At 43.5% G+C, this 26,564-nt stretch overlaps 1 protein-coding gene across 1 annotated transcript in view; it reads right to left on the bottom strand.

Annotated features, from left to right (window-relative positions):
* TBC1D7 (TBC1 domain family member 7) overlaps nucleotides 1-22,912 on the bottom strand; it is a 185,736-nt gene extending 162,824 nt beyond the window's left edge. The window contains exon 1 of the mRNA XM_086965258.1: nucleotides 22,785-22,912. The gene's annotated coding sequence lies outside the window, so the exon portion shown is untranslated. The remainder of the gene's footprint in view (nucleotides 1-22,784) is intronic.
* Nucleotides 22,913-26,564: the final 3,652 nt, after the last annotated feature.

The raw sequence follows: 26,564 nt of genomic DNA, 5'->3' as shown, positions 1-26,564 counted from the left end.
GAGTGGCGTTGTATGTGTGAGTGGCGTTGCATGTGTGAATGGCGTAGCGTGGTTGAGTGGCGTGTCGTTGAGTTGCGTTGCCTTGTTGAATGGCGTTGCATTTGTGAGTGGCGTTGCATGTGTGAGTGGTGTTGCGTTGTTGAGTGGCGTTGCGTAGTTGACTTGCGTTGCGTTGTTGAGTGGTGTTGCGTGATTGAGTGGCGTTGCGTGGTTGAGTGGCGTTGCGTGTTTGAGTGGCGTTGCGTTGTTGAGTTGCGTTGCATGTGTGAGTGGCGTTGCGTTGTTGAGTGGCGTTGCTTTGTTGATTGTTGTTGAGTTGTTGAGTGGCGTTGTATATGTGTGTGGCGTTGCGTGGTTGAGTGGCGTTGCATGTGTGAGTGGCGTTGCGTTGTTGAGTGGCGTTGCTTAGTTGAGTGGCGTTGCTTAGTTGAGTGGCGTTGCATGTGTGAGTGGCGTTGCGTTGTTGAGTGGCGTTGCTTGGTTGAGTGTTGTTGCGTGTTTGAATGGCGTTGCGTGGTTAGTGGTGTTGTGTTGTTGAGTGGGGTTGCATTGTTGAGTGGCGTTGTTGAGTTGCGTAGCATGTTTGAGTGGCGTTGCATGTGTGAGTGTTGTTGCATGTGTGATTGGCGTTGCATGTTTGATTGTGGTTGCATGTGTGAGTGGCGTTGCGTTGTTAAGTGGCGTTGCGTGGTTGCGTGGCGTTGCTCTGTTGAGTGGCGTTGCATGTGTGAGTGGCGTTGCGTTGTTGATTGGAGTTGCAGGTGTGAGTGTTGTTGCATGTGTGAGTGGCGTTGCATGTTTGATTGGTGTTGCATGTGTGAGTGGCGTAGCATGTGTGAGTGGCGTTGCATGTGTGAGTTGCGTTGCATGTGTGAGTGGAGTTGCATGTGTGATTGGCATATGTTGGCATATGTGAGTCTTTTGCATGTGTTAATGTTTATTTTAATGTAATGTGTGTGCGTTTTTGTGTATGTGTATTGGTATTATAAGTGTTTAGTGAATGTTTTTAAACTGTGTTTTATTTGTGTTATGTAAAACTGTCGTACGCTATGTATTCCCTTTACATTTTTTACGTAAGGGAGATTAGCGTTCTAGTCTTTTTTTATGGTGATGTAATGTTTAGCGTGACGTAATTTGTAGCCAATCGCAGCGCTACGTTTTGTGACGTAGCGTTGCGTTTGACGTGCGTCAACGGGGAATTTTCCAGATTGGTGTGAATGTTCGTGCGGTAAAGGCGTGTTCTTCTTCCGTTGTTGTTGCTGCGTCGTTTGACAGGTAAGATATAATTTTTATAACATTTAGTACATGAATTTGAATGTATTATTACTTGTGTGTATATACTTATTAGTAGTAGTGTTTTATTATGATGTATTATTGTTTTTTTTGTATTGCGACTTGTGCATTTTCTCCCGTCTACTTAGAATATACTTTTGTACTGTTGTAAACGATAGATGCTGTAATAATTGTAATGTTTATAAATGTTATATATAGGAATGTATATTTTTGTATGTGTTATGTGTTTTAAATTTTTAACGTTGTTATATTTTTTGTATGTACTTGTTTATTACCTTTGGCAATACTAGAAGTTTTTGAATGGGAAAGTTTTGATTATGTATTAAAGTAGTATATGGTTATGTGTTTTCCTTTAATTATGTATTTTTTGTATGTATTGCTATTCGACCTTTAGCATATGTGCGAGTTGGTGCAACATACTGTTTTTATTGTCAAAAATCCATTTTTATAAAGATGTTGAGTGTATTGTGTTTTTATTGGTATTTCCCTTTATATCTGTTATTTTAATTAATATCAATTTTTTATGAATTTATTAAATATATTATTTGTCGAAAGTGCTTACCCTAATTGTTATCGTCGAATATTTGAATGTAATACGTCATTCTTGTGGGACGTTTTTTACGCTAACGTCAGTTACGTATATCTTCCGTGTGTATTTGCAGGTAAGACTAATTATTGTTTGTTCATGTAATGTTTTATGTGTGAATTTTAATTCTTATATATATATGTTTTAAATATTGTTCAAAGTATTATGTATGCACTGTGGCTGTTTGTGTGTAGTTAGTCTGATTTCTATACTTTAGTGACTGATCTGCTACGACCGACAGGTAATTGCCTTTTTTTTTAAATATATATAAAGAGTGACTTTGTTATTTGGTCCTCAAAATTGTATAAGTTTTTATTGCTGTGAATGTAATGTAATTTTGGATTTTCCAATTATTTCGGTCGCACTTGCCTTGTGTCTGGCAGTTTTCTTGTTATTTATGCTATTACTGGCTCGTCTTTAAGTTGATTGTTCGCCATGCATTGACTCATGTTTGCTAGTGTCTTCCTGGTATGCAGTTCCTGTAGTTTCGTTTCGCCTGAGCTCGCACTCTGATGTTTATTTTTTCTCCGACTTGGCTTGTCTTTGTGTGGTTTTGACCCGTATGTGGCTTGTTTCGCCGCTATGCTTTGGCCTTTTTTTTTTTTTTTATTGTTTTAGTTAAACGTATTATGTATGCACTGTTTATGTTCTCTTTGTGTGTTGTTTTTTTATTCTCTACATTTCACTGAATGAGCTGCTACGATCGACAGGTAATTACTATTTTATTTTCATATTATTAAAGAGTGCCTTTGTGAGTTGTTACACTTTTGGCTATGAATTTCCTTTTTGTGATGTGAATCTAATTATTGTTTGGGGTCTTTCTTTGCTCGCACTTGGTTTCTGTCCGGCTCCTTTCTTTAGAGTGTGTTTTTTTTATGTTATCAATGGCTGCTATTTAGTTCGTCTTTTCGCCATGCATTGAGTTATGTTTGCACGTGTCGTTCTGGTATGCGGGTCCTGTAGTGTACTTCCGTCTGAGCTCGCCTCCTGTAAAAATAATTTTTTATGTCGATGTTGGCTATTTTTCTCTTGCGTTTCGCCGTACGTGTTTTGTGTCGCCGCTCTGCATTGTCCTTTATTTTTTCACATTTAATTTTTTTTTATTGGTAGTATGTATGCACTGTTTATGTTCTGTTTCTGTGACGTTTGTCTGGTGAGTAATGTTGTAGTGGTGATGAGTGGTGGTGATGAGTGCTGCAGTGTCGTTGTAGAGTGTTGTCCAATGATTACCACCACAGCATAACTCTGCACCACAACAGTAGCACTGATCCTAAAAACGGCATCACTGAGGTCCATTAATGCAACACGCAGCAATAGCACATTATCATTCTGCACCCCCACTGTACCATTGAGCAACATCAGATCATCACTCTGCACCACTAGAGCCGTATTTAGCACACCCACAGTCTCATTCATACATACTACTGCAGTACTGTACAGCACCAAAGCATGCTTGTATAGCTGTAATTGTGTGTGCTACGTTAAAAAATGTGTAGAAAGCGTGCACTTACGGCCGGTGGTGTGTGTGACTGTTGAAAGCGTGGACTGATGGCTGTTTGTGTGGGTGTATGCCTGGTGAAAGGATGCACTGATGACTGCTGTGTGTGTACGCCTGGTGAAAGCGTCCATTGATAGCTGTTGGTGTGTGTGCCTGTTAAAATCGTACATGTTCTGTTTGTATGACGTTTGTCTGCTGAGTAATGCTGTTGTGGTGATGAGTAGTGCTGTGGTGGTAAGTGTTTGTGTGTCGTTGTAGTGTGATAGTGTGTTGTTGTTGAATGATGCTGTTGTGGTGGTGTAGAGTGATGCTGGTGTGTTGCTGAGTGATGTTAGTGTGGTGCTTAGTAATGCTGTTGTTGTGATGTGTGGTTCTGTGCTGGTGATGAGTGGTGCTGTGTTGGTGTTCAATGATTACCACCACAGCATAACTCAGCACCACAACAGTTGCACTTCTCCCAACAACGGCATCACTGATGTCCACCAATGCAACACGCAGCAATACCACCTTATCATTCTGCACCCCCACAGTACCATTGAGCAACAACACAGCATCACTCTGCACCACCACAGCCGTATTTAGCACACCAACAGTCTCATTCATACATACTACTGCAGTACTGATGACTGTTGTGTGTGTACGCCTGGTGAAAGCGTCCATTGATAGCTGTTGGTGTGTGTGCCTGTTAAAAGCGTAAATGTTCTGATTGTATGACGTTTGTCTGCTGAGTAATGCTGTAGTGGTGATGAGTGGTGCTGTGGTGGTAAGTGTTTGTGTGTGGTTGTAGTGTGATAGTGTGTTGTTGTTGAATGATGCTGTTGTGTAGAGTGATGCTGGTGTGTTGCTGAGTGATGTTAGCGTGGTGCTTAGTAATGCTGTTGTTGTGATGTGTTGTTCTGTGCTGGTGATGAGTGGTGCTGTGTTGGTGTTCAATGATTACCACCACAGCATAACTCAGCACCACAACAGTTGCACTTCTCCCAACAACGGCATCACTGATGTCCACCAATGCAACACGCAGCAATACCACCTAATCATTCTGCACCCCCACAGTACCATTGAGCAACAACACAGCATCACTCTGCACCACCACAGCCGTATTTAGCACACCAACAGTCTCATTCATACATACTACTGCAGTACTGATGACTGTTGTGTGTGTACGCCTGGTGAAAGCGTCCATTGATAGCTGTTGGTGTGTGTGCCTGTTAAAAGCGTAAATGTTCTGTTTGTATGACGTTTGTCTGCTGAGTAATGCTGTAGTGGTGATGAGTGGTGCTGTGGTGGTAAGTGTTTGTGTGTGGTTGTAGTGTGATAGTGTGTTGTTGTTGAATGATGCTGTTGTGGTGGTGTAGAGTGATGCTGGTGTGTTGCTGAGTGATGTTAGTGTGGTGCTTAGTAATGCTGTTGTTGTGATGTGTGGTTCTGTGCTGGTGATGAGTGGTGCTGTGTTGGTGTTCAATGATTACCACCACAGCATAACTCAGCACCACAACAGTTGCACTTCTCCCAACAACGGCATTAGTGATGTCCACCAATGCAACACGCAGCAATACCACCTTGTCATTCTGCACCCCCACAGTACCATTGAGCTTCGGTACAAGCATGTAGTCACCAGAGCCGTTGTGTGTGCCTAACGGGTAAATGTGCACAACGAGCAGGCTCTGTGTTTTTGTTGCGTTTGTAGGATCAAAGGTTTTAGTCCTTCCCTTGCCCCAAGGAAAAGTCACACTAGCTGATGTGCGCGACTTGGAAGTGTGAATGTTTGAATGTGTATGCAGATGAAGTTTCGCCATTGGCGCGACAGTAGACTTCCCTGGGCAACTCCCTTAATCGCACCTAAGAGTTCGCTCTCAACTGACAAAGCAAACGCCATTTTTTTCCCTTACTGTAATTCGACTTCAACTGTGTGCTCCAAGTTACCCTTAAAAATGGCATATATAAATCTTTCCAAGTATACAAAGTTGGCCTTTTAAAACTAGAACTCTTGTAATATTCATGCTCAAAGTTGTGACGTTATGTTTATTAGGAAAATACAGAACATTGCTGCGGATGCGTCCCTTAATGTGTGTGTGGCTACTTTTAAATCCTGGAATCGTTGTTGTTGGTGTGTGTGTACGTGTTGTAGAATGAGAAAGATGGTGGCTGATTTGTCTGGCAATACATAAATGTAGAGACAGGTGTGGCGAAATGGTATGAGCTTATGTATGGTGCTGAATGGGACAGAGGCTGGATGCAATATTTGCCCTTAAAGTTGTGTCGTTATTTTTATTAGGCAAATACTGAACATTGCTGCGGATGCGGCCCTTAAATGTGTCTGTGGGTACTTTTAAATCCTGGAATTTTTGTTGCTGTGTGTGTACGTGTTGTAAGTATGCATTAACAGTTGTTTGTATGTGCGTTGTTGAGGCATGCAGTAAGAGCAGCAGTTGTGTGTGTCGTGTGTAAAATTGTGCATAAACTGCATGTGTTATGTTTGTTTGTTGTAATGATGCTGTGAGTGTACGTGTTGCTGGCATTTTAAATAATTTGTGTTTTTTTTTTTAGAAGCATGTACTCACCAGAACTGTTGGGTGTGCCTAACGGCTAAATGTGCACAACCAGCAGGCTCTGTGTTTTTGTTCAGTTTGTAAAAAGCAACATGAATTGTTCTAATAACGTTATCCCAATGAAGGTAACCTATGAAATCTGTAGTATGTGCAAGGCTAGACCTACAATCCCCCTATTTTCCATATCACGCTCTAGAGAGAGGGTGTGAAATAGTAGGCATAGTGAATGGGGGTGAGCCTGTGGCTTTTATTAATTTTGTACTCCAGTATGTTTGAAGTAAAACTATCCATCCGTCTTGCGAATTGCTCTTGCTTTCACTTGTGTGTTTGTGGTTTATGGAAGTAGTATGAGCTTATGTTACGTAATGCTGCTGTGTGTGTACGTGTTGCTGGCATTTAAAATAATTTGTGTATGTTTTTGTATTTGTAGAAGCATGTACTCACCAGAGCTGTTGTGTGTGCCTAACGGGTAAATGTGCACAACCAGCAGGCTCTATGTTTTTGTTCCGTTTCTAAAAATCAATCTCCATTATGTTCCCAAATACATACCGTAATTTTCCGCATGGATATATTGTTCCAAAACATTGGAATTGTTCTACTAACGTTATCCCAATGAAGGCAACATAGGAAATCTTTAGTCTGTGCAAGCGTAGACGTACAATCCCCCAATTTTCCATAGCACGCTCTAGAGGGAGGCTGTGAAATAGTAGGCATGGTATGTAAACTATAGGAGTTTTGTTTAAAAAAGCATCACGTTTCCAGTGTTAGTATTTTCTTTCAGTGGGAGTTGTTTTTTTTTTGTTTTGTTGTGGTTCTCGGGCTAACACCCGGCTCGCATCCTGCTGTTCAAAATTAGCATATCCCAAAAGCAACTTGAGAAGTGATTACAATCTTGACGACGGCGCTTAAAGTACTCTAGCATCCTGTAGTTTTGTTGACGAAAGCCTTGGAGTCTGTGGCCTGTGTGTTTATGTAAATGGGATTGAAGAGTGGTCCGAGCAGGACCGACGTATTGTTGGGGGTTAGGGGGGGGTTGGGAGGACTGTTTAGTGAAGTGGATGTGAGAGAGGCTCTGTGTTTGAATCGTTCTTAAAAATCAATCTCCCTTCTCACCCAACAGACCTACTGTAAATGTTTGCATGTATTTATTGTTCCAAAGCATTGTAAAGGTTGTAATAACGTAATACCAATGATGTCACGCTGTGTAGAGGGAGGGAGGGGGGGAAATAGTAGGCCTGCTGAATGGGAGTGAGTCTGTGTCTTTTATTTCGTTTATAATGATGTCAAAATAGTAAATGTTTTGTAGGTGCAAGGCTATAGACACAATCGCAAATTTTTGCGTAGCACGCTGTAGAGGGAGGGGGGGAAATAGTAGGCCTGCTGAATGGGGAATGTATACGGCGATGTAGCTTGTAATTCGTCTGTGATTATTTGTTTTTGTCGACGATTTCATTTTCAAGTCTTTCGTTTATTGTGTTGTGAGAGCCTGGCTGTGTGCAGGGACAGAGAGGGGAGGTGCTGGCGTCTGGGGAGGGGGAGTGGAATTGCGAGCCTGGCTGTGTCCGGGAAGCTGTGTGCAGGGACATTAGGTGCAAGTCTATAGATACAATCGCAAATTTTTGCGTAGCACGCTGTAGAGGGAGGGGGGGGGAAATAGTAGGCCTGCTGAATGGGGAATGTATACGGCGATGTAGCTTGTAATTCGTCTGTGATTATTTGTTTTTGTCGACGATTTCATTTTCAAGTCTTTCGTTTATTGTGTTGTGAGAGCCTGGCTGTGTGCAGGGACAGAGAGGGGAGGTGCTGGCGTCTGGGGAGGGGGAGTGGAATTGCGAGCCTGGCTGTGTCCGGGAAGCTGTGTGGAGGGACAGAGAGGGGAGGTGCTGGCGTCTGGGGAGGGGGAGTGGAATTGCGAGCCTGGCTGTGTCCGGGAAGAGAGAGGGGAGGTGCTGGCGTTTGTTGGTTGAGGAACAGATGTCGAAGGCTGTAGAATTTTGTTAACCCAAAAGTCTGTTTCATTGTCCCAAAAATGATTTGTGCAGGTTAGGGTTTAAGACGAGAATGATTTGTGCAGGTTAGAGTTTAAAACGAGACAAGGTTGTAAGTGTTTAAGAGGAGAGAAAGCCGTGATACTGCAAGGAGAGAGAGGGGAGGTGCTGTCGGATGGGGGAAATAGGTCTTGTTATTGGTAAGACTTTCGTGTGGCTTGCTGGTGTGGGTGGCTGAGGGGCCTTGATTTGGGTGTGGGTGGCTGAGGGGGCTTGATTTGTGCAGGTAGAGAGAGGGGAGGTGCTGTCAGATGGGGGCAATAGGTCTTGTTATTGGTAAGACTTTTGTGTGGCTTGCTGGTGTGGGTGGCTGAGGGGGCTTGATTTGTGCAGGTTAGGGTTTAAGACGAGAATGATGTGTGCAGGTTAGTGTTTAAGACGAGACAAGGTTTAAGTGTTAAAGAGAAGAGAAAGCTGTGATACTGCAAGGAGAGAGAGGGGAGGTGCTGTCGGATATGGGCAATAGGTCTTGTTATTGGTAAGACTTTCGTGTGGCTTGCTGGTGTGGGTGGCTGAGGGGGCTTTCAATGCGGATTCCCTTTGCAAGCTCCCTTTGAAGCCCTGCTGGCAGGTGGGGAGGGGGAGGAGAATTGAGAGGCAAGCTCCGTCTTGAGCCTCCTTCCGCTCGAGGCAGAACAGACAGTTTCACGGAAGACAAGCAGTGCTAGAGTGGTGGGAGAGAGAGTGGGGAGGGGGCGGATCGGGAGGTGCGTCGTGAGGGGAGAGTGAGTGGGGAGAGGGCGGAGCAGGAAGAGCTGCTCTCGGCAGGCTGGGGAAAAGATGCTGCTGGGGAACTGATGAGAGGAGGTGCCGTGAAGAAATGCGACACGGCAGGCAGGGGAGGGGGCGGAGCGGGGGTGTGGGAGGGGTGCGCCTGAGGGGAAAGACATGCAAGGCAGGCGGCTGGGGGCATGTGCACGCGCTTTTAATGTCAATGCGCATGCGCATTGAGCTTAATTTCACGGGCACTGCAAGGAATCGCCACGATTCCTTGCAAGTTGGTTAAAGACTGTTTAAGCCCCCATAGTCTCGCAAGCTCGATGCGTATGCGCATCGACAGGCGAGACCTAAAAACAGGTCAGGGAGATTTTAGATCAACTTGAATACCAGGGGGTGATTGAAACATGCACCTCTCAAATGAACAATCCTTTGTTTCCTGTCTCCAAACCGGACGATTCATATCGTCTAGTCTTGGACTACAGACACCTTAACTCATGTTGCAAAACCTTTGCGGTACAGAACTCGCACAGTGCAGCACTAATGAATAACATAGTTCGCAAAAAATATAAAACGACATTAGACATATCTAATGGGTTCTTTTGTCAAAATATTGCACCAGAAAGCAGGTACTTGACCGCTTTCTCAATAATGGGGTCACAGAAAAATTTCTGTAGGCTCCCACAGGGATTCAAGAACAGCCCAGGACTATTCTCAGCCAGAGTAACAGAGTTACTACAAATATATGATGATGAGGCAGTATCTTATGTCAATGACATCTATCTCACAGACGACGACTTGGAGACTCACTTGAAAAGGGTGAACACCTTAATACTTGGTTTCACAGCAGAGGGTTACAAATTCAACTTTAAAAAGTCTCGAATTGCCCATCTAACAGTACTATTTTTAGGGTACGAATTATCAAGTGAAGGAAAAAGCCTGGCGGATAACTTCTTAGAGAAGTGCGCTGTACTCCAAGCACCAAAAACGCTGAAGAACTTACAATCGATTCTAGGCTTCCTGAATTTTGGAAGAACTTACATTCTAAATTATGCGGAGAGGGTTAAACCTCTCTACGAATTAATTAAACCTGATTTTAAACCAATCAACTGGACTCAAAAACACACAGAAATTTTGAGATCACTGCAAACAGACATGTTAGCAAAAACAAAACTAGATACACGTGACAATACACGCAACCTTGTAATCCGAGTCATCCCAGGAAGATGCGGATTCAAGTACCTGACCTCTAATGAGGGAGAAACGGTACCAATAGCTTACAAATCTCACTTGTACACACAAGCAGAAAAAACATTCAGTCTCACAGAAAATACTGTGAAAGCAGTGCAAACTGCTATAGCTAAAGAACGAGAACTAGCACAAGGCAAAAGGATCACTGTTCTCACAGCAGAATCCCACTTCGAGGCACTATTCCGCCCAGTAAACCTGCCTACAGTGTCACTGGATCCGAAATGGATACAGTGGGAAAACTCTCTTGCTGCGGAAGACGTGAAATACTATTTTGCACCGCACATGAAAAAACGGAATGATTTGAATTATGAAAAAGAATATCCTCTGCCAATCGAAATTCTTCCTCTACAACAGTACTCCTGTATAATCTATACAGACAGATTTGTACAGCATTACAATGTAGAAAATAAATCCTACGATGCAGCCTGTGCGATTGTTAAAGGTAGCTGGCTCTGCGGTAAATTCAGACCGAAAATAACAAAAACTGAATCACTGAGAAAATGTTCGGCTCAGCGAGCTGAAATCAGATCTTTAAAGATGGCGCTTGAAAATGCAGAACGCGAATTCCCGACACTAATCGTGTGCGATTCGCATTTTTGCGTCAAATCCTAGAATAATGATTTGCAGAACTGGGTTAAAAATGATTACAAAGATGACAAAGGTGCCACAATCAAGCATAAAATGCTTTGGAAGCAAGTAGTTCTTTTACAGAAAGAACTACAAAAGACTCACGTGATACACACTCTGAGTCATCAACATGATGCGTTCACGTTGCAGGGAATTCATTGGCTAATACAGCCACATCGGAAGCAAGTAAACCGGCTTCCGTAGCCACAAAAAAGCGTTCAGAAAAATATATAGACGGGGAAACCATGCTGGCAGTAAAAACGTCCTTAAAAAGGCGACTGTGCAGCACTACCCGTGAACTATCCACTCAATTATGCATACGTAATTGATGCAAACTCCGTTCCTTTTGCTCGAATCCCTGAAGTGGGGGATAGGGTAATTCCAAACACGAACCGGAGAAAGTTATTAATAGCAGACGCACACATGGGTGAAGGTCCAAGGCACAAACAGATGAAGGAATCTCTGACTGAATTACAATCAGTATACTGGTGGCCGGAGATGAGTCTGCACCACTATAAATATGTAAAGAACTGTCCAGACTGCAATAGAGATCGCAGCAGCGAATCAAGTGGAGTAATGCCAGGGCCTGGTATGTAGGTAGCGTAATGCTGTCTATATGCAATCCAGCGTCCTATTAATTGTTTAAGACTACATTCACTTTAAAAATGTGGCCCCAGGGCTCGGCTGACGCCAAAACTGTTATAAAAGATCTGAGAGTCTTTATCGGCACATACGCAATTGCCATGTTCCATTCTGACCGGGGTCCTGCTTTCATCTCTCGAGCTTATAAGGAGGCCATGGCCAGTATGGGCATTGGGTTGCGATTCTCTTGTCCATTTCACCCTGAGGGAAACAGTGTAGTGGAAAGAAAAAACCGAGACATAAAGCAATCTATAACAGCGAGGGTATTAGGTTCGGGTGATGGGTGGGTCAAACATTTAATAAGTGTACAATGTAGTCTTAATAATTTGCCAAGAAATCCTCTAAAAGGTTTCAGCCCTGCACGAACTATTGTTCGGAAATATAATGCATGTTCAGGATCTTGATAGTCAGGCTTCAGTGGTAAAAGATACAAATAAAGACTTTGACATCAAAGCTCGTTTGGCTGTTTTACAGGACCTGAATGAAACAAGAAAATCCTTACGCAACATAAAAATAAAGCAACAGCCAACTACCACTGAAGACACACCACCTGTCCCAGCAAGACCTGTCTGGATTCCTAAGATTGGGGATCTGGTCAGAGAAAAAATAGTGGTGAAGAAGGAATTTGGGCCTTCTTACAGAAAAGCAGTACCTGTCTTAGCAATCAACGGAACAAGATCAGTAGTACTACCGCCCCTTGCTGGTAAAAAGGAGAACCGAGTTGTATCAATCGACCTGGTAAAACCACAAGCATGTGGCCTATAATCAACAGTAGGTCAAGTAGACTCCCAAGAAATAACAGAATACCCAAATTTGCAACAATCCAAGAGGTTCAAACTGAAAGACTAATCACATTTGATAAACCTGCAGTACACAGAGAAGGACTATGCAATAATGCCATGGAACTCGTGCCTCTTGAAACACAGATTGAAACAGTTAGTCATGAAATTCCAGTCTACAATGATGTGGCATCAGAATGTGCTAATGAAAGACAAATTGAGAAAACAATTCCAACAATTGACAGAACTGCCTCTGGTTACTTCATCAATTTCGATAACTTTTCTGAAGATCAAAGCGACCCTGAAGTGACACCAGAAACAAAGACTTTTAAAGAAAAAGCAACAGAACTCTTTCATCAAATCAAAGAAGTATATCTAAATGCACCGTTTATTGAGCATTGGATTATATCAGGGGTACTTATACGCCTACTATGCCTAATTCTAGTTTTAATTTTAGGAAAATTTATTACAGTTCAATGGACACAGCAAGTCAGAACATCAACTTAGTTCTAAAACCTCACAAATCATCCCACGTGAAGAAAAGAGGACTATCATCAGTAAATGTCACAGCCATTCCGATACCCGGCGGGGTAGTTTGGGACAAGACTGACTATGAAATATATGGCCCGGTCGAGATCTTGAAATATCCTCACCAGTTCAAGGTTTCTTTAAGTGACTTTGTAAAACCAAGTACATTTTCTGATGATTGGGATTTTGAAAGTATAAATAACATGATGTCGGATTTAGTGTTATCAGCAAAATTTACAGAACATGATTTACAAGGTTCATCTAATTATCAACAAATGTACTGTTTCTCACATTACGCAGATCACTATTTACTTAAATCTGCTCAACCTAGAAATGTTTTTAAATATAACCAATGGGAACATTGTGCTACTCCACCTAAAAGCAGTTCAAAAACGTTTTTGAGAAATTCCAATACTTCTCAGGGTTTTACACAAGTGATGTAGAAACATTTTATTATAAACTGTTGGATAAAACAGGGACGAAAACCATGCTGACAAATACTAAATTAATATATTCAGAAGCATTTTATGAAAAAATGATGACATTTGGTTTTGATTTCTGGAAAAACAACATTGAAACAAAAACCATCTGGGGTAAGAAAGATTGGCAGGTACAAGGCCTAGAAGCATTATTTCGAGCATGCATGATCCCAGAACAAATAATGTTCTTAAATGACACAATTCACCAAACAACCTGTCTTGGCCTAGCTAAGATTAAAGACCTTAACAAACCGTCTATTCCAAAGCCAATACCGGATAATGCAACCACAGATATTGAAATAGACGTATCAAAGTATCAAAATTTTTACATCTAAACAGAACACATCCTGATTGGAAAAAGTGGTTAATCTGGCCTACTGACACGAATAACTGTCAAGATAGATTCCTGAACAAAACACAGGGGTTAAAAATGACCAGACCAGACCCTAGTTACTCCCAGAGACAACATCCAGGGATAGTAACAACATAAAGTGTAGGGAAACTGTGCCTTGAATGGCTAGAATCATCCACACTGGCAGAAATTAAGCAACACTTATCTTTACTTAACCCCTTCGATGCTGATGACGAGCTCAGCTCGTCATCGGCCACGGGGGCGTGTGCGGATGACGAGCTGAGCTCGTCATCTAACGCGGCTTTTGAAAAAGCCGCGTAGGGAAAAAATCACCGCAGCAGCGATGCGGTTAAAGATGGTGCTGATTTGCGCAATTTCATTATGGGACCACGCAAACAGCGTCAGAAACGTTTCATAGCGGCAAGTATATATGCGGCATACAACGAGGCATGGAAAGTAACACAAATTGAAACAGCAGAAAAAATACGAGAAATTGATCATATTAATTTGGAAAAATCACTTTCTGTTGTGGTCAATGGGTTAATGACTCTGTCCTCCAGAATATATTCACTGGACAGTATTGTATCATCTGCCATCAATATAATAGATAAAGACTTGCTAATGTTACAACATGGCCAGTCGCAATTACGTTCTATTGTACAGTTAGGCTGGACGCTGCAAAATCTTCGTTCAGGCTATGTGCCATGGTGTTTAATCAACTCAACGTCATTGTTTTCCATCTTTAACCTTACTGATAAAAAAATCAGTTTGGCACAGAAAGTAGCAGACTATACAATCCTGAGCATCGAAAAACTTGAGAGATTACCATTGACAATGTCAGAAAGACCTGTCATTGAATGGATAATACATGGGATTATCACAATTCCGATAACAACTTTCCGATTTAAAAATTGCCTTGAGTATATACCGACTGGCCAGTATGAACGATTGGGTAAAGGGTACATTAAGTCATCATGGAAATTACCATATACACACACATGTTACAGTGACAACAACAAAAATGTATTTCTTAGTGGTGAAAATTGCGAACATTCACTAAGCGGTATACTTTTGTGCCAGGGTATTAATTTACATGGGGCCTGTGAAGGGACTTCAAACAACCTTTCATGCCACCAGCACGTCACACCTGCAACACAGATAGAGCCCTTCTTTAGGCAACTTTCTGACTGGAGTTACATTCTAATAACGGATCACAGCTGTTGTGGCTTGGTGCCAGGGAAAGCATATCTCGTAAGCTTGACTTCCATGGTCACTTGCTGTATGCAAGCATTGTTTCCAAACGGCCCTGGAGATTCCGAGACGCCGATTTGGCCTCCTTTGAATGTCTCTTCTATACGAATTGATACTTTAAGCAGAATTAAGTCTGTGCTTTTACAGACAACAGTGCCCATCACGTCATCAAAAGAGACGTAGGATCTCCAAGTTGCAAGGACAGCATCGGAGATACATGACCTTTTATCAACAAATTGCCCCGTGCATTTCACAGAAATGCTTAGCCAAATCCTAAATATGTCAGATGCCGTAGGTATCTCAAACGTATTTAAGACGATTTTTCCGGGACTGTTAACACCATTCAAAGCAATTCTGGGCATTATTCACAATTTTGTCCATTCAGTCTTTGGCGGCATACCCCTAATTTTGGGACTTGTAGCAGGCATTTTATTTTTGACCCTCCTGCTCCGATATGGCAAGCCAAAACACAGAGATGACTCCCGCAAGGATGCAAGAAACGATCCTAGCAGTACGCTACCGGGACCGCATAACTAGAGTCCTCGGATTGGCCCGGCTCAGAGATCTGAACATGACCTGGTTTCTTTCATTCAGACCTATATGGCAGACCTGCATCTTGCCTGTGCTTCGATGTATGTAGGAGAAGAATGCGTGTTAGACACCTGTCTTGCACTACCATCAGCAGTACCAATAGATATCGATACTTTGCTAAGTCCTGTAACGGCTCATGCATCGTGTTGTCCCCAGAGGCTACCAATCCTGATGACGGCATTCGTTGAGACTCCTGCACTATGACTAGGTGGCGGCAGTGAAGCGGTAAATGAAAGCAGCATCACCCAGGTATGGCCTTCTGTGAGCATTGCTGATCCAAACATCGATGATAGCAATCATTCTCACAACTGCCAGGTTACTGCACTATCGAACCTGGTCGAACTGTCACCTGAATATGTAGACCTATTCTTTAAGAGCCTGTCTGATATGATGTTCTCCCCTGAACAGCAACAATGATTTTTGGGAAAAAACATTCCGGCGCACAGCGTTCCCATGAACTCTGAATTTGGCCTTCAGTTTTGATCAACAAACACTACTAAAAGCGTTTGGAACTCTATTCCCCCGTTCATCACGAGAATTTTTTTTTTTTTTATTTGAACATTTTTCAAAATATTTACCTTTTTCTGGCACAAATACTTTTTGCTTAAAGTAGAACTATTAATAAAGTACAGAACTTCTATTTTTAGTAGATCTAGAGACAAAAAACTTTACCTCGGCCTCTAGCACAATTCACAGCAATTGTATTTATATGTGATGAAATAGTCTCGCCCTTCTTTTCTGTATTAAGAGACATTTCATGTGTAATTTTTCGCAAAATCGTTCAACTGATTACATATGCAATAATTTTTGAATGATTACTATGCTTAAAAACGTACAGTACCTATATTTTCATGTATTTCGAATACGCCATTTCAAATGCGATATGTATTTTGGGGTGGGTAGGAATACACGCGCATCTTATTGCTTTAGTTTTTAGTAGTTTGATGGACATAAATTTGTGGAGTGGGTGTTGTGTTCTATCTAGGACCCCGATCAATATTGTGACCTCATGCCCCTATACGGCTATAATCAATAGGTATCCCTATAATGGCATAAAAGATCAGAGCCATATTTCAGTAACTCGTCTCTGCAGCTCATTACAGTACATGACACAGCAGAAGCCACTTCCTTAAGATTCCTAGATAACACACCGAGCTCTTTCAATAGATAAAACCCCTAGCAACCTGTGAAAGCCCCGCTTGCTTTGTTTTGATTAGTAATAGAACTCTAACGAGCACTGTAAGAACGACCAGTTCTTAGTGACATCTTTATTGACGTCTTATGTCCAAAAACTTACGTCAAACAAGGCACCTTTCAGGTATAAATAATACCAACGTTGCCTTAAGCAAAGGCGATGGTGGTGGTAAATACAGGAGCAGAACAGCTGTCCCTTGCAGAGCCCAGCAGATGCGAGAAGCCCACGGACGCTGCCCTTCCTCCTCCTTGACGCGCTGAGAAAGACGCTGTCTTTTCTCCTGCCGAGAAAATCCAGCTCCGGCGTTTCCAGCCTACCCTTGCGGGTGACTGGAATGAGAGGAGATACCAGACCTCCAACATTCTATTTCAGAGGTACGGTGCTGACTAAACCCTTAGAGAGAATTCTTGAAGCAAACCCTTGGCAAACCCAACTTAACTTAAACTGCTACTTACTTACTCCCTCCCAAGTATTAGGCTTAGGTCAGGTACACCGGGGTAGGCGTAGTTAGAAGCACCAGTTGAGTACGTTAGCCAAATGTATATATGAATGTATATATTTTATTCATTTTAACTATCGTATGGCTAAGAAACCATATCAATGCTTTTACAGTATTATTTCGTAATACTCCTTTTACTGCACGAACTTTTTATAATAACAAGTCTTGCAATTGTGGCAATTCATTTCTCTTGCATGAGAAGAAAGACTGTTCAATAAATAATACCTTTTATTGAAAACGCCTGTCTCTCTATTCTCTGCATAACTGGTGAAAGTAATTCTGCACAACTGACTGGGTGAAATAGCTGTCTATTGTTTCACACGACTCTAGAGATTGACTCTTATTCTGAGGAGCAAAGTTGTCATGTTAATGCGGTTGTTGGAAAACTGAATCCCTTCTTGTCTGAGCCAGGGGAGCTGATCACTTCCTATTCAGTCAAGAAAGTTTCCAGTGACCTCTGAGCTAGCTGGTACAAACCCAATTAAGTCTAACATAGTCAGTAAAGACCGAGGAGACCGCACTCCTACGTCTACACTGCTGTTTATGTTATTCCAATGCGCAGGGCCTATAGGGAAAATAGGAACTACACTACAAAGGGACCCCCCCCCCTTTCCAACCATGCACAGTGTGTCAGGCACCATGGGGTGCACGCCACAGGGTGCACCATTTTCCTCAGCCATCCCTTTCTTCAATGGGAGCCTGTGTTCTTGTAGGGAACTCAGGCTCCCATTGAAGTCCACGGGAGTCCGACCAAATTGTATCTGGAACCATCCGGACACATCCAATTTGCTCAGTCGGACTCACCTCATCCAAGTCGTCTGGAAAGTATTCCGGGACAGATTCAGTTGGAATTCTTTCCGAACGAGATCATAATCTGCCCAAAATTGTATGTGTTATACTTGTTAGAAAATAATTTTACCAAAATGCACTTCACTTTCAAAAATGATTCCATCTTCTTTTCTCATTCGTTTAAATGTGCGATCCAGCTTGTGTGCGCCGTGTCAGGAGAGCGCAATAACTAATACTGAATGAATGAATGATAGGTGTGGAAAACCACTCCCTGGCTGCTGATCGCACTTAACATCAAACCACAAATGCGTTTCTTCTAATATTCTTCTGCAGTATTTTTTCTTTTTCTCCAGAGTGTGTTAGTTTCTGCATCTTCCGTAAGGATTGCAGGAACCTGTGTTAGTTTCTTCGTCTTCCGTACGAAGTGCACAAACCTGTTTGTCCACTTCGTAGGGAAGAGGCAGAAACTAACACACAACACACTAGAGATTGTAATTGGAAGACCCCTGACAAAGGGTCCATCTTGACCCGAAATGCATTGGGTAGTATCTTTGCAGTGATTACTGAATCAAGTATGAAATACTATAAATTATCATGAATATGGATGGTAAATAAATATCACAATTAATTAAATGCGACGATCAACCATAGATAAAGTGTGAATTATTGTAAAAGAAAAACCATTGGAGAAAAAGAAAATTTATTGGAGAAGTACACAGAGGAAAAGCCATTCTGGTTTGATGTTAAGTATGACCAGCAGGGAATGGTTTTCCACAACTAGCATTCATTCATTCAGTTATACTTGTAAGAGTCAAATTAAATGTTACCTAAACACAGCATGAAAAACGTACATAAGGGAAAGCATGGCACGGTGAATTAAAAGCTGTGTCCATTCAAAATCTAAGGAAAGAAAGTACATTGTACTCGTGACTTGTTAAAGTAAGAAAATAAATGTTACAAAAACACAGTTTTAAAAAAGTTGCAAAAGGCAAAGCTAATTAGCGTGGCATGCTCAAGTAAAATCTATGTCAGTTCAAAATCTAAGGAAAGAAAATAATTGTACTGGGTGAGTTTAAACAAAAATATAATAAAGACATTTTAGCTGTTCAGCAGCGTTAAAAACCACTCTGACCTTATGGTGGAGTGCAGAAGTTAAAGTACGAAAAAGCATATATTAACATTGTAACACTGTGTCACACTACGTATTAACACTGTAACAGCATGTCACCATGCTTTAAAAGTTGCCCTTAAAACCATATAGCCAAATCAATAGAGGGAAATGTCTGATACTGTCCCTGGGCAAAAATGCCCACCCGAGCAGGAACACACTCACATACGGGGGCGACTTACAGCAGACCACACAACTCCCTTACCTGGGCATAACCCTCACCTCCTCGACGGAGTCGACGATAGCTCTCAATTACAAAACCCTCACCATCCAGATTCGGGCCGACCTTACGCGCTGGTCCAAGCAACCCCTCTCCCTATTGGGGCGTGTCGCGGCGGTGAAAATGCCAGCTCTACCAAAGATCCTCTACCTCTTTCAAACCCTCCCGGTTATGCCCCCCGTCGGCATCCTTGCGGACTTACAAGCCGCTCTCCACCACTTCATCTGGGAAGGGAAGCGGCCACGCTTACAGAAACAGCTGGCATACCGAAGCATAGACGAGGGGGGTCTCGGAGTCCCCAACCTTCTGCAATACTTCCAGGCCTCCCAACTCTGCTATTTGGTGGAGTGGTATAGGCCGGAATCCGAGAAACGTGGCTATTTCAGGATAGGGTGTTGGCCCAGACGCCCCTATGGAGGGTTCCTTTCCTCCCCTGTCAGCACCGGCCGCGATACCTCTTGAAATCACCTATCACCCGCACCATTATGCGGGTTTGGGACACGGTCGCCGTTAAAAAAGGTTTAACAACCTTCCCCTCCCCATTTATCTCCATCCTGGACAACCCGGAGTTCCCACCAGGCAATGACCCCCATGCCTTCCCGCAATGGCGCGGCACCAAGTGCCGGTCGGCCGGCGAGCTTTTCGACTTGCGGGGCTTTCTTCCCCTCTCGGACATCAAGCAGGGCTATGACATAACGAATCCTCACCTTTTCCAATACTTCCAACTCCGACACTGGCTCACAAACCCGGTCATTGCCCCTCTAGCTGGTCGACCGATGACGGCCTTTGAGAAATGGCTGATGACAAAAGACTCAGATAGACACCTCATCTCGGACATCTATAAAATGCTCACACCCCCAGCCATCCCGGGCAAATCAGCGGGTCAGAAACGCTGGGAAGCGGAACTTGGCAGGGCTTTGACACCCAAAGAATGGAGCTACATCTATTATAGGGCCTCACACACCACACGCAACACGGCAGGCAGGGAAGAAGCGAGAAGCTAGCCATGTATTGGCATCTCACTCCGGCCCGGCTCCATAAAGGGAACCCGACCCGTAGTGCATTGTGCTGGAGGGGATGTGGGGAACGGGGCACCTTGACCCATCTCCTCTAGGACTGCTGTGAGGTCCGGGTCTATTGGGAGACAGTCCTAGATGACATTGATTCTACCTTTGACACCGAAGTCCCGAGATTTCCAGCCTACCCCGTCTTGGGCCTACCAAATGCACTCACTTTTCCCCTGAAATCTATTCGAGGTCGCCAAATGGGGATTGCCATGCAAGCATCTAAGCAACATGTCCTATCACTCTGCAGCTCGACCACCAGGCCTACACACACGGGATGGCTATACAAACTCTGGTTCACTTTGGGGATGGAACTGATCCAAGCTACACTTACACACACCGCAGCGACTTTTCAGAAGGTCTAGCTCCTGCTGCTATCCCTCCTGTCCAAAGAGTTCAATGAAATCACATGCCCCAGATAACTCCGCATTCTGCAACTTACCGAAGCCACACATGACCCTCCGTGATCTCATGTATCATTTCAATACCCCTTACTTGATTGTTTCTACGAACGTCTCTCAGGCACGGCACACTGGTTGGAGTGGGAGGGGTGGGGGGGAAGGTGGGGGTGGTGGTGGGTTCCTGGGTTCTGTTTTTACAGTTTTGCCTTTTTACAACGCCTACCATTCGTCGCCTTGGCATTTTACCTTTGCACTGGCATAAGTACTTCGCCTATTGTTCAAAAGTACAGAGAAGACGTGTCTGTCTGTCTCGCTCGCAAAATATGCCTATTGCCTCTCCATTGTCCTACGATGCTTGTTTTTGCTCTTAAAATCAATAAAACACATTTGTATTTAAAACCATATAGCCAATAAAAACAAAAAGCGAACCAGATTTAGAATACGTTTTACTGTATTTATATTAGAATAGCACTCCTCAGTGCCGTTAAATTTTCCCTTAGACCCCATGGACAAAAAGAAAAATAACACTAATACAAATGTGTGTAAATAAAAAAATCTTCTACACTTAAGCAGATTTAAAAAATATTACCTCCTCTGCAGTGGCACACATTGCAGAAGCAGAAAAACACATGGGGGTTTATTTACAAGCCCTTTGCGCCACTCTTACGTCACTTTCCCTATGTTAAAAATGACGCAAAAGTGGTGCAAGGGACTTGTAAATATGCCCCATGGTACCTCCAAATGCAAGTTCAAACAAACAATGAAGGGTTGCAGAAACCTAGGACAGCATATTGTGCCTGATTCATGCAACTACAAACAACACATTAACTAAGTAGTGCTCAGTAATTCCCATGAAAGCTACAGCGTAATGGCATATGTAAAAGAGGCTGTCCTCATAGGAGAGAACAATAGCAGAGTGGGAGGTACTAAATAGGGAACAAGGAGAGACTACTACAAAAATAAACCAATGTAATAGAAAGAACTGCTAAAGACACTAAAAGGAGCCACCAAAGTACAGGGCGGAACATGGGCAGAACTTAATGCCCATATCCTGAATACAACATGTTTCAAAGACACAGTGAAAGCGCTGCCTAGGCAAGACCGAAAAAGTCAAATCCAAGCAAAGTGCAAATTTGGAAATGTACACATGACCAAGAAGATAAACATGGAACTGATGATGTTTACTGCTTTACTGGGTCTGGCACCTGATTCAAGCCTACAGGTCTCAGCATCTCACATCAAAAACTTAGAAATATCCAGGGTTTCATTTAGCCTCATGGGCTTTTTACATTGCAAGTGCCCATGAATTAAATATATCCTTTGATTTTTCATAAGCAGGTGCAACAGCAGTGGCAACATTGCTTCTTAATGCATACAACATGTTCAACCTGGGTAAAAAAAGCGCAAGTTTAATTATTTCAGAGTTTTTGTACATCTAGGACAGTAGCAGCAAAAGCTTTTCGCATCACAGGACATGTACAAATCGGGCAGCCGCAGTGCAAGCTTTGCTTCCTCACAAAATAGGTGAATCATGCCAGTGGCAAAGTAAGCTCCCCTCTCATAGAAGGCGGTAAGTGCAAATCTTCCATTCACTGCAGTACAAATTAAGAAGGGCACACTAGAACAAGCTTTCATCAATCATGCAACATATAGAGTTAAGGCGTTGGTGACAAGCATGTTACAGACAGATCTCTGTAGCAGGTGCTTTTATGTAATATTCTATTTCAGCATCCTGAAAATCATGCGTCGGTCATTCAGAGACCACTGTTTGATTCTTTGTTTTTCGACCTATTGAGACGTAGCCATAACATAGTATGTCGTTGTTATTTGAAGCTGCCCACTCCCTGCCTAAATCTATGTTCTACATGGGCAACGGGTGCCAGTCTAATTGAAAGGTTTTGAATGGGCGCACACCAGGCACTGAGCAATCTCAGCGATGGTGCTGCACCTCTTTAAAATGTAAAGGACACCCACTGTACTGTAGGAAATCCGAGATACCTAAAATTCATTGTTTAGGAATGGTTCCAGTAGGATAACTAACCAAAGAAAATCCCATGACTACTAAACACCGATTGGCTCACACTCTATGTACCTCAGCTGTGGATCATTTTCCCTTGCTGCAGGCAAAATAATATTTTTTTTATGTATGTGCAGCATTGCTTCTAATTTAATATCAAATGTGTGTATTACATATTTTTTTGTGGAATATATAAATGCGGTGCTGTAAATCAAAATATTAACTACAGCATTTTCATACCCATTTTCTGTTCACCCGTTCGGTCGTCAGAAATTCAGGCGTATCGCAGAACAAGCGCTCAGGTACAGTGCCCAACTATTAAACTACCCAACATCAGTTATCACCAGTCATTGATCCCGTTTCAGTACTTCCGGGTTGCATGACAGCCAATCCTTTGTATGAAGACATGATGGGACTGAGCGTGTTTTGTTACGTGTAAAGTCACCTAGGATTGGATCGTTGTCAGCGCCTCGGCCAATCCTGTGCGCTGTACAGAAGTTCTAAAGGTGCTCATGGACTGCGACTGTGCGGTCCATAAAATGCTGCGCCGGCGATTGTACCGGCTGTTTACTTCTTTGTTGTTTGAATGTTGACTCTCAGGACAAGTTGCATGTTCACAGCGGTGGTGCGCGTTAGTCTCAGAAACGCGTCCCCAAGAGCATTACTGCTGTCCAACTGCCGGTTTAGTTCTGCCGTGTTAAGACAATACGTTGTGGGCCAGTTGTAAACTATATTTTGAACTCCACTGTGCACATTTAAAACAAACCAGAGACATAGAAATGTAAGGGTATCTTTTTATTAAGAACTTATGACATTTGCAGCAGTTAAAGAAAGCCGATGCTCTGAAGAGCTCCCATGGCTAAAGTATTATTTAAACTGGGTACACGAACATTGTGTTTTTTCTGTGCATTATAACAATTTAGGCATTTCTGTCTGGATAACTGCACTTGACAAAGACAAATACCCCTTTATCTGCTGACACATTTGAATCCAACATGGCACAATAAGCCTTTCATCACTCCTATGTCGCTCAATTGAGTACCAGTAACCTGGGTTAGTTAACTCCTCTTTTCAAAAGCGTTTAAAAACTGCATAAGCACATAATAAAGCGCTGTTTATGATCAAATGAGACGTGGCTTAATGGCCAGAGCGGCTGACTTTGGAACTGTGGCACCAAGTTCAAAATCAGGTATGGAGCTGTTGCCAATGTAAATTACACCTGTGAGCAATTTAAATGTCTAAATTACTCTTCCACTTTTGAGTAACATTACCAGTTTTGGCTAATCACAAAACCTGAGTGTACAGTTACTCATAAGTGTAGAGTTACATGTCTACGGTCCCTGGAAAAGAAAGTAGAGCCGCATTAATGAGTGTAAGTTACTACTGCGAAAAAAGAAATAGCGGCAAGTCTAGCACCAAAATCATAGCCGTAGAGAAATAAAACCTCATAGGAAATAGTATTAAATGACATAACATAATTTCAACTAGCTAAAAATATAAATATAATAAAAAAAAAATAATAAAAAATTAGCACATTTATTATTTAAATATAAAATATCTTTTTTTTAACAACAAATTTATTTTGGTCATTTTGCAATATATCGTGCGGAAACCCTACATTGACACATATGATCATTCGGACAATATTTGCATCAATAACCATTTCCATGAGAATGAACAAACCCTGCCGAACATGCAGGTAAACCAAAAACACAAAACGGCCCGCCCTTTGCCCGGGCTTCGCCCGGCGTCCCGCGACGCTGGGAGTGCGCTCTATTAATAGCGCCGCCGGTGCCGGGAGATGACATTGGCGGCTCCTGCCGCTAAGCTCCCTGGGTAATGTAGTCCTCCAATCAGCGGCCGCTGATGGAGATAGCGGCGGCCGGAGGACTACTGCGGAAATGAAGTGGCTTGAGCAGCGGTGCCGGTGGTTGCTGCAGGCAGTTCTTCAAAGAGGCAAGGACGCAGTAAGTTTCTTAATTCGAAATACCCCCGAGCACAAAGGGATTACACCCGCTCCACCGAGAGTGCGCTCTATTAATAGCGCTGCCGGTGCCGGGAGCTGACGTTGGCGGCTCCTGCCGCTAAGCCCCCTGAGTTATGTAGTCTTCCACTCGGCGGCCGCTGGTGGAGATAGCGGCGGCGGGAGGACTACTGCGGGAATGAAGTGGCTTGAGCAGCGGTGCCGGTGGTTGCTGCAGGCAGTTCTTCAAAGAGGCAAGGACGTAGTAAGTTTCTCAATTCGAAATGCCCCCGAACACAAAGGGATTACCCCTCTGAATTGGAAAGGATTCGAACTGATGGCGTCAAGTTTGTATACAACAGGAGTATATATGCCAAAAAAACGGGGTCTAAAGTTGACTGCCTCAAGCAGCTGGGAAAGATAGACCCAGATAAATGAGTCAAATGCCTTGTCAATATCGGATAACAACAGGGCAACTGGACGGCCTAATGTAGGGGCTGCAGAAATGGCATTATGGACCCGTTTGATGTTATGTCTCGTGGCCCTCTGCGGTATGAAGCCCGACTGGTCGTGATGAATCAGATCAGTCATACACCTCCCAAGGCAGTCGGACAAAACCTTCCCCAGTAATTTGGGTTAAAAATTAATAAGGGAGATGGGGCAATAAGAAGACGGGTTGTCGGGGGGTCGGCCAGGTTTAAGAAAAAGCACTATTTCCGCTTGTCGCCATTCCCTTGGTAGATTTGCCAGGTCAGTTGCCTCCACAATGGTTGCCAACAAGTGAGGCCCCAATAGTCATGTGGGATCGGAGGAATTCCATTGGCAACCCGTTGGGACCCGGGGCACGACCCGGTTGGATCGCACTGAGGGCGCCAGTCAATTCTTCCAATGTAATTGGAGCCTCTAGGCTCTCCAGGGCGGAGTAGGTAAGCCGGCGAGGCGGGATGTCCGTAAGGAACTCCGCTATAAGTTCGGCAGAGATCTGCTCTTTCCGGGCATATAAGGATGTGTAGTGCCTCGCAAATTCATCTGCAACTTCTGCTGGCGATGTGTATAAGGACCCGTCTGAACCCCGAATAGTAGATGTGACAGCCGGGGCGTTGTCTGCTTGGCACAATCTATGGAGCACTTTACTGGACTTATCCCCCCACTGATATATCCGATGTTGTGATGCCTCCCAGATCTCCTTGGCTTCACCCAGGAGATATTGACGCAGTTCTTGTTGTGCTAGGAGCAAATTGCGGCAAAGGATGGGGCAGGGATTGGCACTGAGTTGGGAGGATAGGGTCGCCTGGCGCGTTTCTAGGATATCAAGCTGTTCACGGCGCGCACGTTTCTCCTGCGTGCGATAGCTAATTTCATAGCCCCGGACGGGCGGTTTGAGGGCTTCCCAGAGGATGTGCTTGAGGGGACGGGGGGGCAATTGTCTGCTAAATATGTAGTGATGGCTGTGTTGAGCATGTCCTGATAGGCCAGACTACATAGGTGCCAAGGGAACATTCACCAGCGGAATGGGGTCCTGCGTGAGCACGTGTGAAAGTGGACAGACCACGAGGTCGATATTGTACCTGCAAAAATCTGTGAAGAAATACCCGGTGAACAAAAACATAATCTAGTCGGGACTGTGACCCGTGGACCGTCAAGAGATATGTGTAATCACGTTCAGTAGGGTGGAATGCACGCCATATGTCTGCTCAGTCCAATGTCGATGCCAGGGTATACAGTTTGGTCGGACCCGGTGGTAGAGGGGAGTCTAAAGTGCGTTGTCGGTCAAGTGGCCCCATGGTGTCATTCCAGTCGCTCCCCATTAGGGTCAAACCAGTCGGGAGGGATCCCCAGACCCCCAATAACTTTTCCTTAAAGGCAGCACCTAATGGTGGAGGGGCATAAATACCCCCAATGGTGATCTGCTCACCATGTATCCTAACTGTGACGAAAAAGAATCTGCCCCTGGGATCCGCTCTGTGTGTTATGTATTGAAACTTGACTCTGCTGTAAATAAGAACCGCCACCCCCCTGGAGCACCTAGTGAACCCTGCATGGAGGATGTGACAGAA

This window comes from Lissotriton vulgaris, chromosome 4_1 (assembly GCF_964263255.1).
Source record: "Lissotriton vulgaris chromosome 4_1, aLisVul1.2, whole genome shotgun sequence".
Lineage (NCBI taxonomy): Eukaryota > Metazoa > Chordata > Amphibia > Caudata > Salamandridae > Lissotriton > Lissotriton vulgaris.
Note: the sequence above shows the minus strand (reverse complement) of the source record. Positions and strands in the feature narration are given on the sequence as shown.